Raw genomic sequence first — 7,315 nt, 5'->3', positions numbered from 1 at the left:
TCCCTAAGGCCAGGAATTCGCTCAAACTAATTTACACTCTACAATATTATATACATTTATTGTCCTCTAAAATAGACAAAAGAATTTTTTTAAGACTGAAAGTTAAGAATCAACTGAGCATAAGATTCATCGGGGAATATTTAAATCATTTGATTTTAAAGTACAAAATAATTTCAAAATTTTAGAATTCAACACCAGTTGGAGAATTCCTTCAAAGCTTCTCCATGAGGTCTATTTTTTCTTGATATCACACTAGAAACACGCCAAAAAAGCTGGGCGAAAAGGACCAGCAAAATACCTATGGTTCGAAAAACAAGACAGTAAAAAATTATATACCATTTATAACATTTCTTTTTTCTTTTTTCATGCTAATTGTTTGGTCATTATTTACACACTGAATTGTCTACGGATTTCTCTGGTTTTCCCGATCATGACAAGGACACACGGTGGGTGGAACCAGACGGCAGGGGATGCTCACTCCTCCATGGCACTTGATCCCACCTCTGATGTTTTTGGAGGTCCGTCTTTGTTCTGCTCCCGATTTGTATTGTTTGAGTAGACCTTGAGCTTGAATATTGTTCGATTTGTAGAAGAATTGTAATACCAGTAAACTGTTTCGATAATTTCAGAATAATTTATTTTTATAGAATGTATGCTTAACCAGGATACATTTTGCATAATGTTAGTGTAAATAATATTTGTGTAGAAAAAAAAATAAAGATGTACCTTTAAAACGTAAGAAAAATAGATTCGGAAACAAGTTGAATGAACCTGTTCTAGTATGATAATTTACAATAGATAAATAACTGCAACCAATAGTAATTTACTATTCAGATCACAGATATATTGAATGTCTTTACGTATGCTTCACTTTAATCTTGACAATTATGCAGCAAAATACTAACAAACTATAGCGATAAACGTTTAAATAAAACTAGAAAATCATTACTGGTTATAGAGTTAAAGGAAACTCTTTCCATGTTCCTTGGTTTTCATTTTCTGGATACTTTTTTTTAAAGCTTTAAGAAAGTTTGTATAGAATCTGATATGATGATGATATGTAAATACATCAATACTGTTATATGATATCAAATCTAGAATAAGTATAATTCTAAAAATAAGAGTAAAAAGTGAAGGAAAGAGAAAATATATGTTTTCTGTCTCATTAATTTCCCGGCAGGAAGCATTCTATTTTTCCTCGCTATAAATCAAGCCTATCTAACTGACAATTTGCTTGCCACCTCTGAGAAATGTACGGATGTTTAACACTTGTTTGATTTCGTATGGGTGGAATAATTTTTCTTTTTGACTAGAACCAATCAATTACTGCATTGTTTTAACCCACAAATTCCTTAAATCAAAATATAAATGTCAAAATGTCAGTTAAATGAAACAGTTGAATTTGAGGTATGTAAATTGACACAACAATAATTTCTAAAATATATCAGTCACATATTCTTGTTTGTAGTTTATAAGCGTCCCGTCCAAATATCACCGAAGTTACCAGTATGGAGAGAAGTAAGAAATATTGCTGAAGGTTATTCTCAGAGTATTACTCTCTTCTCACATTCAATACATACAACTGGTCAAATTATAAAATATTCAATTGTAGTTTGGTTTTTTGCCTATATGTGTACAATGTACCTCATTTTCAGACAGAAATGAGTCAATATTAACCCAACAAATATTCTTCTACATCTGAAAATAATACATCACAACTAGGATAAAGTTAAAGAAACTGTTCGATTTTTTTTCTTAATTTTTTTTTAAAAAACTAAAGTCTAAAATAATATGCATTTAATTAAGGAGGGATTCTTGTCTGGTTTCTGACAAGACGAAATATTCCAAATATATTTGCTTGTATGTCTTATATACTTAGCTGTAATGTATTAAAAGGATCATATTTTTCTTTACTCATCATAATTGTACAATTTTAAATATAAATGGTAAACTGAGTTTGAAATCCAGCAGGGACTATATTTTTGGCGGAACTGCGGCGTATGAAAATATCTCCTTTTCTGCCTATCAAAATCACTTAGAGAACAATACATTTAGTTAATTTTTTTAAACAATCAAAGACTTAAAGAAATTTTGAAATGTAACTAAAATTAATAATAATGCCCTAAAGTTTTAAAATATAGCAAAAAATAATGATTTTCTAAACAAACTACAATCTTGTTAGGCTTTGAAATCTTCCAACCTAAAAACAGATTTGAGCAAAAAATCAGTATAAGGTGTTTTCTCTCTTACTAAACGGTCAAAGCTTTTTGTTTTTGTATCATTTTGTTTATTTATACGACTACTTTAACATATGTAAAAATAAGAAATATTTAAATATAAGAAGTTTATGAAAATAACTAACATATCATAAAAAATTAAGAAAAACAGAGGAAATTCGGATTACTCAATATCTATTTAAGTTAAATAATGTCAATTAATTTGGTAGAATCATCTGATAGACCCAATATGGTAACATCGTTTTATGCAAAAAAGAAAAACATTTTATATTTTAAAATAGAAGTAGGCTTCACATGATTAGCAGCGGTAATGTTTTACCCTAAATGTCAAGGAAAAAGATAATGACCTTGACCTGACCTTGCTTCTAAAATAAAACGGTCAAATTTAATCTAATTGATTCCATCACTTAGTGATAATGTCTTCTTGAATCTATGAAAATTTCATTAATTTTTAAATACAAGAAATATGATAAGAATATGAGAAGAATCCCCCCTTAAGTAAATTAAAATAAATAATATTGCTTCAAAATGTTAGCCAATTTTTTTTCTGTTTATATCTATCTATCTATCTATCTATCTATCTATCTATCTATCTATCTATCTACTTAAATTTTTCTTACAATTAAATCAATTTGAACAGTCAATCAAGTATTCTTTAATGTTACAGAATAGTAGATTTACCAAAAGGCACTGATCATTTGGTCTAAAACATCTAACACTTTTCAACTTTTTAAAATTATAATTTTTTTAATATGAAAATTGCCTTTGGAATATACTGTTGTTTCTTTGCCGTTAAATCAATCAAAAATTTATGCGTATATATGCATTTCCAATTTTTTTTTCCATTTATAAGGTTTCAGAGACGTAGGGGTAAAAGGCATCATACAGAGCTCGATGACGGGTGTTGCATGCTTTCTAAGTTTATTTTGTTATTATTTATTTTTACCTGTTGTTTGATCCTTTAATTACAAACATGATTAAAGAATCAGGTAAGGATTTATATAAGCAAAAGTTACATGTTTCATATTTTATACATTCTCAAATATGTTGACAGCTTTTTCATATTGTAAATTTTCAATTTACCAGTCAGCAGTATATACAAAATTGACAAGTTGTCATCTTGTAAACTTTGTATTCTTTGCCGATCTATAAATTCAAAATTTACAAAATGACAGATTATTCATTTTTGCATTACTTGTCTGATCAGAACCTTTACCGTCGTCCTGTCGGCTAATTACATGCATGTATGTATACATACATAAACGAATATATTGTGATTCGTTAACTAAAGAATAAAAGAGGGTTTGAGAATGATATAAATGAACTCATCTAAATCTGCTGATGAGAGCAAAGTTCCACCAAAATGTTTCAAGTCTTAAAAACCCACTTTTTTTCCGGAGCCAGAGTTCCTAGCACTCTGTGTACTTTAAGTGTGTATCGGGGTAAATCTGAATAAAAATATTGGTATATTGTGGAATCATCATTGTTCGTGGGATATCGATGTTTGTGGATTTCATGGGTTATCCTTAAATTACCCACGAAATTACATTCCCCACAAATGTTAGCTTTGTCAATACATCAATTCACTAAATCGTTGGTATTTACGAGTTGGCCACGAAATTTCGTTCCCACGAACTAGTAAAATTTGGTTGCCCATGATCATTGATCCCCACGAATAAAGACGATTCCACAGTATTTAGGCAGAATTAATTCCACGTTCTTTTTATCTTAGGTGGAAATTTCTTAATTGTAGGAATGGTAATTATTTTATAATTTTATCACTGCTGCCAACTGACGCTGCATTGATCGGTGGTTCTGAGTAGTGAACAGTTGTTGTAGGTAATTATTCCCTGTAACCTGTACATATTCTTCCCCGAACACTCATTCTACTCAAGAAAAAATGCAGGTCTTGGGAACTTTTTTTCCATCTCACGTGCTGGCTGGCATTTGGTGACGGCGGCGCGTGCTGTTTACCCAAATAATGTGAAACAATATAATTGCAGTTGGTAGCATGTTTTACGCCTGCAGTAATTAATCGGCAGCTCGGTAGAGTCTGTTTTTGGGGGACCAGCGGTGATTGTTTACTTTCCAATATATTGTATTAAGACGCAAACTGCTGAAGACGAAAGCCATTTCTCATTATAACTAACAGCGAGTTTGGCACTTAGGATAATCGCATCTTAATAGCTATTCGCTTCCCCTCTATACATATTTCTAAATTTTGTTGATAGAGTTGTTAAGAATTAAGAAAGTGTCATTTTGTTTTTAAAAAAAATCGATGGACAAGTCCGAAAGGAAGGGATCCATTGACGTATAGCAATAGAATGGGTTTATTAAAGATATAAATGTTACATTTGTCCAACTTGGAAACTTATGACAACAAACATATATAATACCACGTATATGAATTTGCTCTATATCGATAAATTAGATTTTTCCCTATCAAAATTTCTTTTAAAGCTGACTCGGCATGGTTGGAAAAACTACGCATATGGCATAGTTTGAAATTGTTCCTAAATATCTGTTACAGATAGTAAGGAAGTAATTGTTTCGTTTTTGTTTTTACAAATCTTTAATAACAACACGTGTGAAAAAAATTAAACATCTTCATTTACATACATGTTAATATGCAAGTTTTTCTGTGTTATTATACAGATTAAAGAAACAACACAATCATTCCCCCAGCTGTGTTTTCATGGATTCTTAATAACTTATTTAAAAGGTTTCGCTTGTTATCAATTAAGTATGTATACTTTCTGATAATCTCTTCTCTGAAGATTTATTTCTGTTCATAAGATACTCCCTGTTTTCTTTAAAGCATTTCGAAGGTAGAGGCTTCTTATATATATACAAGTATGAAGGAACAATATTTTGTCTAAATCTTTTCCTTGAAATCCTTGAAATTGATAACTGTTTTAATTAGCATCTCTGCAAAATTATTTTCTGGTAAATGTGAAGTAAATGAAAAATGATTGGTTCTTTTTAATTCAAGTTCATTATCAAGATAAAGAGACACGTTCTGATTAAGAATACGGGGATAGCTTTATTCTTTTCATCATTAATACTATCTTTTCTCAAGGTCATAGATTGCGCATCTTTATTCATTTACAGCGCATGTTTCATCAGCCCGCCGTAAGAAACACTAGCCTCTTGCTGAATACTTGCTTCCGATGCTTTGTGTTCAGGAAATATTAAGTTTGGTACGCCAATGGTAATTTAATTAATTTGATGAGGAGGTGAAAAACTCGCCTTCAAAGCACCTTATCTGTCCCAGCATCGACTACAAAGGGCAATCAGAAAGAGGGATCTAAACTGTGATTAAAACTAACTCTTTTTCCTCAAGAAACTCTCTTAAAAGTGTAAATTGTATATAAATAGTATTGTATTCTGAAGGATTTATCATTAATGCAATAAAATGGAGGAGAAAACATAAGAAATCCATGCCTTTTATTCCTGAGTAGCTCTATCACCGATACATAAATTAAGGGTGAACCATTTCTCGACATTTATCGAGAGTGGAACCCACTTTCGATACATTTGACAGACCAGTAAATAGGGTGTTTACATGCTATAGACTAGGTTTCAGGTTGAAAAAACATCCCTTGTTGAATCGATTAGCGGGAGATTTACTCTTTCTACAGTGGCACTGATTATTTCCACAGCTGCATCAAGTCTCCTCAGAAAACAGAACTTACCCTATACTTTTGTCAGTATTTTTTGTCTCTAACAAATTTGGCTCTTAGAATTTACCCCAGTCGTATCGTTAGAATAAGCAGTTAAGAATTACTATTTCTACTTTCATCTATATTACTTAAAATTCTTTGGAGAAAACATAAAATTTCAATTTGATAAATCGCCCGCAGACTAAGTTACTTAGGACGCCTTACCTGTAAATCATCCAAAACCTTGAGAATACATAATAGCATTCTAAATCGGTATCATCCCTGGTGGACTTAACAAAGCTTTTCTAAATTCTTCAAATATCACCAGAGTTATAAAATTATTTGGAATTATTTTGAACATTAAGAAAAAGTCTGGGAGTTTCATACACCTTAGAGAATATTTTATGGTATAGATGACGTGTAGGATATTTTCGTGAACGCGTGTCATGCTATTTTACTATTTATACATGAACATAAAATAAGAAAAAAAAGTCTTTTATCAAGGGAATATTTTCTTCTCTATAGAAAATGTCTTTCAAAAGGAAAGGAATGTTTCATTCTCACTCACAATAGAGTAAACAGTAAATGCTCTTGCCAAAAGAAACATATATATTTTTGAAGTTAATGGACAAATACATGCATATAACAACAGGTAATATGAGCCTTCTAATGTATTGGAAACGATACCAAAGTTTTGTTTGTTGTTTTTTGTTTCTTTCAAACGACTAGAGATAATTTTTTCTCGACAATGGCAGTATGTAACATGACTTTGATATTGGAAACATCGAAAAAATCTTTAACTATTGGCGACATTAAGTCACTTTGTCAAGTTTCCTGGCATTGTAAATAATTAATAGACTAAACGCAATACATGTAGACTGCTTAGGTTCAGTTGAATGAGTAAACCAAGCATTGCATTAACGAATTAGTAGTCACGGTAGAAATCAATAAAACACGTGAAATATACTTTGATGTTACTTAGATATCAAAACAAATCCAGAGAACTGCAAAATGTGTAAAAAGAAATATATTATACTATTTGCAGATTTTTTTTTTAAAAAAAAATCGTGACTTCGTAGCTCCAAAGTCAAAATTACATATCTTTTTTTTGTTGTTGTTGTTTGTGACGTAAATCGAAGGAAATGTCAAAATTATGAGTTTAGAGAAGTTTTAGATCAAAATTAGATTGTGACTTTCATTGGTAGTTTCAAACAAATTCTGCAATATGACTACTTTTTAAAAGTAGTCATATTGCAGAATTTATTTGATAAAATAAAATATGTCAGAAAGGACAGTAGTAGAAACTTGAAATCGGAGAATGATGAGGTAAGAACGTATTCCAATTCTCTGTCAAAATCAACAGCTTACTGAAATTCCGTTTCTTAGGGCTTTGGGACATGATGATTTGCATGCGTA

The sequence above is a fragment of the Saccostrea echinata genome, unplaced genomic scaffold, assembly GCF_033153115.1.
Source record: "Saccostrea echinata isolate AGI-Se365-2 ecotype Australia unplaced genomic scaffold, CSIRO_AGI_Sech_v1 ptg000001l, whole genome shotgun sequence".
NCBI classification, from domain to species: domain Eukaryota; kingdom Metazoa; phylum Mollusca; class Bivalvia; order Ostreida; family Ostreidae; genus Saccostrea; species Saccostrea echinata.
The sequence above is the reverse complement of the archived record's forward strand: the minus strand, read 5'-3'. Positions refer to the sequence as shown.